Source organism: Neovison vison, chromosome 13 (assembly GCF_020171115.1).
Source record: "Neovison vison isolate M4711 chromosome 13, ASM_NN_V1, whole genome shotgun sequence".
NCBI classification, from domain to species: Eukaryota; Metazoa; Chordata; class Mammalia; order Carnivora; family Mustelidae; genus Neogale; species Neogale vison.
The window spans coordinates 67,731,525-67,741,758 of record NC_058103.1 but is presented as its reverse complement, the minus strand read 5'-3'; the positions used below and the strand labels follow the sequence as shown (position 1 = coordinate 67,741,758).

General features: G+C 35.7%; 1 non-coding gene across 1 annotated transcript; it reads left to right on the top strand.

The window, feature by feature from the left end:
• The first annotated feature begins 1,340 nt into the window (after nucleotides 1–1,340).
• Nucleotides 1,341–1,447, top strand: LOC122894885. Its single transcript, XR_006381891.1, has one exon. It is a non-coding gene; the product is annotated as a U6 spliceosomal RNA (small nuclear RNA).
• The last annotated feature ends 8,787 nt before the right edge of the window (nucleotides 1,448–10,234 follow it).

Here is a 10,234-nt window from a genome sequence, read left to right as displayed (position 1 = left end):
CTGCATATGCAAGAACTAGTCCAAGTCCAGCAATTAACTTCGTTTTGAAGAATTAGTTGTATAGGACAATGAAGCATCACAGCTACACATGGTCCTACCAAACTCTCACAAATGGGACTTACCCTACCTAAATATAAGGCAAATATTACATTGTGTTTTCAGCTAAAAGAATATATACCTTCAGGGGGCACCTGGGTGTCTCAGTTGGTTAAGCAACTGCTTTCAGTTCAGGTCATGATCCTGGAGTCCTGGGATCAAGTCCCACACCAGGCTCCCTGCTGATCAGGGAGTCTGTTTCTCCCACTGACCTCTCTCCTCTCATGTTCTCTCTCTCTCTAATAAATAAATAAAATCTTAAAAAAAAAATATATATATATATATACCTTCAAGAAACAGATTTCCACGATGGAAGGGCAAGTTCATTTATTTGTTGGTATTTTAGAAATATTTTCAATGAAATAATCACTAGATTTTGATTTAGACATATGCAATGAAACAGTTGAAGATTTCAAAGGAATTTGTGTACCCACCAAGTTGACTTTTGACAGTGTCACAGTTCCATGGCTATTGTTCTTGTGAACATATGAGAGCATTTCAAAGAAAATGGTGGAGACATCTAAATTAAAGCTTCTTCAATGTGGATCAGGCTATCACCTAACTAACATTTTCAAGGCTTCTGCATCCTTTAGGTGAATGGCAGGCTTTAAATGGCAGCCACAAGACAGCTCATGAACATGATTACAACAGAACAATATGCCTTAGTCAGATAAAGACTTTCAGTAATAGTGCTCTCTTGGCTTAATAAAATCAAGCACCACTTACAATCAGTACTTCACTTTGCTTTTTTCTATCATATAGCATATTGGTTGTTCTGTTCTTATGGTAGACACTTGCATAGGTGTTTATTTGTGCTCTCCCGCTGTGTAGGTACTCAAACTCTCAGGCTTCTAGCTATAAAATAGTGACACAAAATGTAGAATGAATTTTTATAAGCCAGTAGTCACCATCAGTACTTAATGTACCAAAATTTTATACTTCCATCTATCATTTTCTTTCTTTCTTTTTTAAGATTGTATTTATTCACTTGACAGAGAGAGAGCGAGCGAGCAAGCACAAGCTGGGGGAGCAACAGAAGGAGAGAGAGAAACAGGCTCTCCACTGAGGATGGGGCTCAATGCGGGGCTCAGTCCCAGAGTCCTGGGATCATGACCTGAGCCAAAGGCAGATGCTCAACCAACTGAGCCACCCAAGAGCTCATATCATTTTATTTTTACTCATATTCGTATGCATTGAAAAAGTCTTCTGACTTTCAATTTAAGTGTTAAACATTATCACCAAAACTGCTCACTTCAGCAGCACATATACTAAAATTGGAATGCTATAGAGAAGATTGGCATGGTCCCTTCACAAGGATAACACAAAAATTCAGGAAGCATTCTATATTTTTAAAAAAATGATCACTGAAAAATATAAGCCCATAAGTGAAAAACAACTACCCTTAGTCTTGAAAAATCATATAAAGGATTTATGAAATGTACAGATCATAGGAAATTATTTTCAAATGACAGGTTTGATTACAATTTAATCAATAATGATATGTGTAACTTAGAAATTTTTATTTGAAAAATGAAAAGTTTGTCATTCTATTATTCTGTTAGTAAATCATCATCTGGATTGAACATCTTTGAGATCTTCAAAAGTAGAGAGTAAGATTTAGATTTGTCTTTTGAATTTTTTCAAATATCATTCTCCTCTAAAATTATTCTCATGCTACAGCTAACCACTACCTACTTTAAGTTGAACAGAAGAGTACTAAGTTGGACTGGGACATAATAAAAAGATTTTGTTATTGATTTAAGGAATGATGAAATACATCTGGATATAATATTTAATTATTTCATGAAGCATTACTTATAGACTACCAGTATGAAGCCCATTAAGATCCTCTCCTTTTTTACTTCCTTATTTTTTTTTTAACTCTTTCTATCCTTCTACTCAATTTTTCTCTCTTGGGAAGACACATTGTCAAAACATCAAAGTAAGGGTATCCTAGGATTGCCTGTGCTTCTGAAAGCTCAGTCTTCTCTGCTTAGCCAGAGAAGCCAGTATCTCTGGCTTCCGTGTGTGTGTGTGTGTGTGTGTGTGTGTGTGTGTGTGTATCATCAGAACTGAAGAGCTATGTGATGGTAGAAATCTAGTTCAAAAGCCAAAGAATAGTTAAATAAATTGAGTGGCATAGATATTTGAGAAGACAGGTAAGCACTTGATATTACACAGGCTTTTTCATGACAGGAAAACCTTAACTTCCTCAACTTCACAATTAAACAAGATAACTCTATGTACTTCAAAACACATTCCTGACTTAAGAATCACAGTGGAAAGGAACTGCCATTTCTCCAGGGCTCTAGGGAGATTGTGCAGGGGGATCTGAATGGAAGAAGGGGTATGGAGTTAGTGGGGTTGAATATTAGGCAGCAATGAATGTACCGACTAACAAGGGGGTATTTAGAAACATCTTTGATTACAAGGTAGTGTCTTTTATTTTTTTTTAAGATTTTATCTATTTATTTGACAGACAGAGATCACAAGTAGGCAGAGAGGCAGGCAGAGAGGGAGAGAGGAGGAAGCAGGCTGGCTGCTGAGCAGAGAGCCGGACGTGGGGCTCGATCCCAGGACACTGGGATCATGACCCGAGCTGAAGGCAGAGGCTTTAACCCACTGAGCCACCCAGGTGCCCCAAGGTAGTGCCTTTTTAAATGTATGTTTGCTCATCTACAATGCTTAGGAAAAAATTTTCCTATTGCTGTTTGTGTTTACTATATGGTAATTTGAGAAGTTACCAATGGAGGATTTTAGAATCCAAACAAGTAGCTTTAAGAAATTAAACTGGTTTCCATGGTGCATAAAATCACAGAATAATATCCCACAAAGATTTAGGAATATTTATTTATTTTTTATATGTCAGGCTCATAATGTGGCTTATATTGAGTATGGATAAGTTTACTATACTATTATAATAATTGTATTAATTGTTGTGGCTTTGGATTTCAGAGGGGAGGGTAAGAGTCTCAGGTTTTACTCTTATTTTTTGGGAAATGAAGATGAAATGCATTTGAGGCATCCCTAGATTCTAAACAACTGGATTTTAAACAACTGGAAAACCACTTGGGAGAGAGGCCATGACAGAATGAAGGCATAACCTCCAGTGCCATAGCAACTATTTACACATATCACTGGGCCTGGTAAGGAGGGCACAAGGATATTTTCAGAGAAAAAACTGCCTCTGACTTAATAAGGGGTAAACCCTCCATGTTGTATGTCTCTAGGATCAGGTAGAGCCTTTTGAGGCTTTCCTAAACTAGATAAATACCTATAGCTACACCCATGTCTCTATCTATCTACCTTAGAGATATAATTCCACGAGGGATATTTGTTAACAATCAGGCTAGCATTTACCCAGGATCCAGTCTAATTTGGAAGGCATCAAGCATTTTCCACTCCTATAAACTCCATTTTCAGAACTGGGAAGAGTAACTGCTTCCATTTCTCCACTCATCCTGACCATTTGAAAATTGTTCTCAAAGTCTTAGGAACTCTTTCAACTAAAACAAAATCAGATTGGGGAAACTTTTTCCAGTTTTGGTAGTATTACTATACTAACCCAATTCAGGAACATCCATCCAAAATACAAAGTTTGGAAAAGAATGAGTTAAATATAATTGTTTTGCTTCTATTTACCTATTTTGATTTTATTTTGTTATGTTTTTTTTTTTTTTTTGAAAACTAATCTGACTTCAATAAATAACCAGTAACTATGTATCAATTGAATAGAAGAAAAACATACTGGTCAGTGGCCTACCCAACAATCTATGCTGTTTGCCACCTATAGAGCCACATGTACTAAAATGTACTAAAAAGTTTGTACAGGATATAACTAAAACGAATCCATTGTGAAATTTCATACCAAATTCAGGGCGTTCAGGGGCCATTATTTGAATATCCTTGAGCAGTGGCTGTTGATACCGGTAGCTACAGAAACAACTACTCTCCAGGAATTTGGACAATCAGCTTTAATAAATGTCTTTCTTAGTACTTTATTCTAGAGACTGGAGAGAGCAGTTGTCCATCTAAGATACTTAGTCACAAGCAACCAGTTATCTTTAAGTAAGGTACTAGATCTTAAATACAAGATTAAAAATGCCATTCTGGGGGAGCCTGGGTGGCTCAGTGGCTTAAAGCCTCTGCCTTCAGCTCAGGTCATGGTCCCAGCGCCCTGGGATCGAGCCCCACATCGGGCCCTCTGCTCCACACAGAGCCTGCCTCCTCTTTTCTCTCTGCCTGCCTCTCTGCCTACTTGTGATCCTTGTCTGTCAAATAAAATCTTAAAAATAAATAAATAAATAAATAAATGCCGTTATGACTTAAATCATGAAAGATATTTTGTCAAGTGTAGTTAGTTAAAAAGATACTACCATTTCTCAATATTTCATTTATTCTTAATCACTGGCAAAATGGCCTTCCATTAATAGATTTAGGTAACAAAATGAGGGCTTTTAAAATACATATTAGCAAGCTACATTTATACTCAGGGACTTAAAATATATATGAGATGTATCTCTTAAAGCCATTCATTGCAAAGTAGATAATTGTATAATAACTTATCAGGACTTGGTCTACCCACTGGTAAAATGAAACTAAAAACTGTTTTAGAGAGCTATCTGGAGATTGAATGAGGTAAATCGAGTAAAGGGTCTAACACACTGTCCACAAAGCAAGCTTCCAATAGATTTAATTATCATTAGTAAACGAGATTTCTCTTTAGTTACTAGTATAGTTTGGTAAATTCAACTATATTTACGTAGTAGTCACTTAAGTGATATTCATTATTCTGAATGACCTTTTCTTTGTTATAACCTCTAACCAATTTAGCAGAATTACAAAATTCTTCAGATTAAGCTGGGAGTAGGTAATAGTTTTCTCTTCTTACTTCTCCAAAATAGTAATGGTAAAAAACCATTCTTCCAAACCCTGTTTTACATCAATGCATATCTGTGAACTTCCCTCTTTGACTATTTCAGAATCTTCTCTTAAGTCATTATAGCAAATCCATCCAGGCTTCAATTCAGCACAAAAAATATGTAGTGAGTGTTTACTATATTCAAAGCATGAGTAAACTCATATTTTATATGAGTTATAATAACAAAGTAAACTTTATAAACTTTGTTGTCAGAGTTTACGAACAGTGTATAATTTATATTACCAAGCTGCACATTTTAGTTAAAGTGAGTCTGCAAATTTTGAAATGCCTGCCTCTGTAATGTTATCAGCAACCTTTAAGTTTAGATCAACTTTACTTGTTGCTAACCTTAACAGAAATATAGCCCAACTTTTCAAATACCGTGCATCCTTATTACCGCATTTACAGATGAAGGAAATGAAACAATGAGGGTCAAGTGAGTTGCTCTATGAATAATGAAGCAAAAAGTAGAGCTCAATGTCTCCTCAGATGTTTAACCAAGAGCTCTAGAGATAGTAGATTGTGAGCAATTTAAATGTAATGGAAGTATTGAAACTTATTGGAGCAATTTTGAGACAGGTATTCTAGTTAATAAAGGATGTCTAGAAGCAATTCTATTTATGTGTAGTACTCGTCTTGCTCTTAAAATGGTATAGTTCGCTTCAAACAATGATTAAAAAATAGAAATAGTATCCATCAAAGGATATATTTTCTTCTTGAATTTACTGACAATAATAGGTGCAGATGGCACCCCAAAGAAGAGACTGGCATGGACCAATATCTTCTCTATGAAAATGACCAATGCATTACAACATTTCTGCCAAAGCTTACATAAAGAGACTGTCGAAAATGATCGCATCATTATGAGCTAGTGCTCCCATTGTTCAGTTTGTATCATATAAGGATCCTCCAAAATGCAGAACTCCTACCTACAGAAACCCTAATATCATTATAAAACATGAGCTTTTCCATGTTTTTGAAATGTTTTAAGAAAACTGTATTTATTCTACAATAAACAGATATATTTCCCTGGTGTCAGTTAAAAAAAAAAAAACCTGCAAAAAAAAAAAAAAAAACCGAGAATCAAGTTTCAAAATTTGTATATGGAAAACCAAATGAGAAAACAAAGAAAATGTGAGGTAGGGATATAAACCAATCAGCTTTGTTCTTTCATTTCCTCTATATTTTTAGCTAATAGCCATCCACCACCAAACATCTAGCACTAACCATTTGGTCATATAGGGTCACTGATTTCTCTTAATTTGTGAGGCTTTTAAAAAAATCGATTTACTTATTTTAGTAGGGGAGAGAGAAAGAGAGCAGGGAGAGGAGTAAAGAAAGAGAATCTTCAAGTGGACTGTCCACTGGGCATGGAGCCTGACATAGGACTCCATGGGGGGATGATCTCACCATCCAGGAGATCACGACCTGAGCAAAACCAAGAGCTGGTCACTTAACAAACTGAGCCACACAGGTGCCCCCATTTCTGAGGCTGTAATACAGACTAATTGGATGGGATGGTGCAATGTCCTCAATTCTCATAATATACTCCATGATATTAAAATGGAAAGAATATGAAAAAAGAGGTTAGTGTATATATGTGTAATATATAACACAGTAAGCACTATTCAGCTTCTCAAGGCAAAAGTTGGTTGGTTTTTTGTTTTTTTTTTTTAAAGATTTTATTTATCAGAGAGAGAGAGGGAGAGTGAGCACAGGCAGACAGAATGGCAGGCAGAGGCAGAGGGAGAAGCAGGCTCCCTGCCGAGCAAGGAGCCGGATGTGGGACTCAATCCCAGGATGCTGGGATCATGACCTGAGCACACTGGGATCATGACCTGAGCCGAAGGCAGCTGCTTAACCAACTGAGCCACCCAGGCATCCCGGTTGGTTTTTTTTTTTTTTCTTAAGATTTTATTTATTTATTTGATAGAAATCACAAGTAGGCAGAGAGGCAGACAGAGGCAGGGGAGGGGGGGGAGGGAAGCAGGCTCCCTGCTAAGGAGAGAGCCTGATGCAGGCCTCTATCCCAGGACCTTGCGATCTTGACCTGAGCTGAAGGCAGTGGCTTAATCCACTAAGCCACCCAGGCACCCCAAAAGCTAGTTGTTTTTTACATGAATATATATAGCTACAAAATCCAACAATAAGGAACTGGATACACATCTACACATACATACATCAAGACACACAACCTTTTATATTACCACCTATAAAATATAAAAATTGAGACACAGAACACCTTTATATGTAAAATATTTCAAGAGTAAAATGATAGTAGGATAGAGTAATTTGCAAAGTAATCTTGGGGAAAGGAGGAGGTTGAATAGGTGAAACACAAGCGGATTTCTAGGGCAAGGAAAACAGTCTTTAAGATATTGTAATGTGGGGCATATGACACAGTACATTTGCCAAACCCAAAGGACTTCAAAGCAAAAAGGAGTGAAACCTGATGAGTAAAAACTAACAAAAAATTTTAAGAAGACAGGGGATCACTTTGTAATAAAGATCTAACTATATTACAAAGGTATGAAATAATCTCACTGAAGGTGGTAAAGGAAAAGTGCTAACCTAAATAACAGGTAATGAGCAGACTCTGTAACACTAAAAGCAAAAGAAAGTATGCATAAATACCAAAACCTAGCTCATAAAGTTGGTAAAGATTAACAATTCTGACACCACTATACAGGCATACTGGAACTGAATAATTAAGTAAATGGGTGCTGGACAGTAGGAGCCAGGTTTCTTGCTGTTGGAACGGGAAATGATAAGCAAGAAAAGATTAGAATGATTCATGTGGTAATGGATTAGAGTGAGAGACAGCAATCTGAGCTTAATATAGATACAGATGGATATATACATATATATGGAGATTTTACATATATATACCTATATATACATACACACATATACACACACACATAGAGGAGGGTATAGATAGAAAGATTGATATAGAGATAGAATATGCATAGATGTATGTATATATACCCAGGTAATTTTATATATTTTTTTCTTTCCTGTCAGCTGAAAGGACCTAAAAGTAATGGCATCCCAGTAGCAATGAGTATAACTAGTACCACATCTTGGCTTCTAACACCAGTTTCCAAGGAAAGGGATCAGAGCTGCTTGAAAAAAATGGTTGATTCTAGCACTGGGCAGGAAATATACAAAATGAGGTTTAAAGTATACAGTACTGCCAGAGAGGAAGGAAGTATTAACTAACATGCACACATCTGTACAAAGACAAACACACAAAATGGTGGGGGTATGTCAAAGGGATATAGGAGCCAAGTGAAAGAATTCCCAATAGCCAAAACTGGTGTAACTTGAACAACAGAATAAATAAAATAGTATTGGATTTTACCCCAAAATCTAAAATAAATATTCATGTGTCCATACTGATACATAAATGATTGAATAAAGGGAGATAATAGCCAAACTTCCCATGTAAAAGAATGTCAAATGAATTATGTAGATATTTCATCCTCAAATGAGTGGAAGATAACTCTCCATTTCTTCAGTCTTGGCTTCTCAATTACTTTTTTTCCAAAAAAAAACAGAATACAAATGGAGAAATTTTAAAAAGTTAACTATTCAGTGCAGAAACTTGACCAATGCTACCTCATCCAAGTGATCAAAGAAGACAACATCAATACTAATAAATCATGTTGACAGATGTAGCCCTGATGAAAATGGTACTTTTACATCTGTGGTCTCCCTCCTAAAATCTCATCACTCCAGTTTACTCACAATAAAATCAGACAAATCCTATCTAATGACATTGCACAAAATACCTGACAAGCACTCCTTAAAATTCTCAAGGCCACCCAAAGCAAGGCAAGTCTGGGAAATTGTAATAGTCAAGGAGAATCCAAGGAGACATGACAAGTAATCTAAGGATCCTGGAAAAGAAAAAGGTGTCAGGTAAAATGTAAGCCAATCTGAATAAAGTATGGGCTTTAGTTAGTACTGGTGTATCAGTATCAGTTCAGTAATTGTGTCAAATACTATTCCACTATAAGATGCTAATAATGAAAATATACTGGGTGTAAGGTATATGGGAAATCTATATCCTGTCTTTGTAACTTTTCTATAAATCTAAATCAATTCTGAAATAAAAGTTTGTTTAATGAAAATGTGGTCTTGTGGATGAACTGAATTATGGATGAGCTCTGAAGTTCTGTATTGTTACTGAGTATAAAATGAATGGAAGGTGTAATTTAATAGATCAGAACTCAGAAAGAGAAGATTTTTATTTGAATATCAACTTGAAACCCCTGTTTAGCTAAGCAAGTCAGGGCTCCAAGAAGAGTGTGAGCTGTCACCGTGCCATGGAAGCAGATGGCCATGAATGCACACAACTGGGAAACAAAACCCCAGGACCAGTTGGAAATAATATAGGATTCCCAGTCCAGCATGTCCAAATTGTGACAGACTTTTTGTTTATTTTTTATTTTAGTAAAATCAGTTTATTGAATTAATTTCAAAGGATGTTTTAGGTTATAAGCACACCCAATACAGTGATTGGAAAACAGTAAAAACATCTTACTGGGTTGGACTATGGAATTATTGCTGCCTTTATAAGAAAAATAATATCTGCTTATTTTTAATCCCATGTACTCTAGGATCCCTTTCAGCTCAATCATTTGAAGATTTTAATTTCTGGTATATAAGACCCTCTATTCATCAAAACACATCACATATTTTAAAAATACTCTTGTAATAAAACTATGGTAACCTTAAGGAGAAAGAGCCCAACATTCCAAAATTATAGTAGGTAGACCTCCCAAGTCAACCTCAGTCTTCAGTCTTCATGTTCCTTGAGTGTTAAGGCAACTGGTCTGTCTCATTGCTAGGCATATATATTAGACATATTATACCTACATTTCTGAAGAATTCTAAAATCAGCTTATCATTACCCACATCTTATGGATAAGAAAAAAGTCTTACAAATACAACCCCAATTGCATATTTACATCTTTTTCCAAAATATCCTTGCCATTGTCCATTCATATTGGCATTTAAATTATATTATTATAATTTATGACCAAGTATAATATGACTTTGTATGACTAAGTCATATATACGGATGTCTTTAATTTTCATACTTAGAATATCAAACTCTAAGGCAGCTACTCAGATGTAGCTATCCATATTTTTTTCATGTTTTGTGATTTTAAAAAACATATATTTTTAAAAATAATAAGCAGTTTTCTG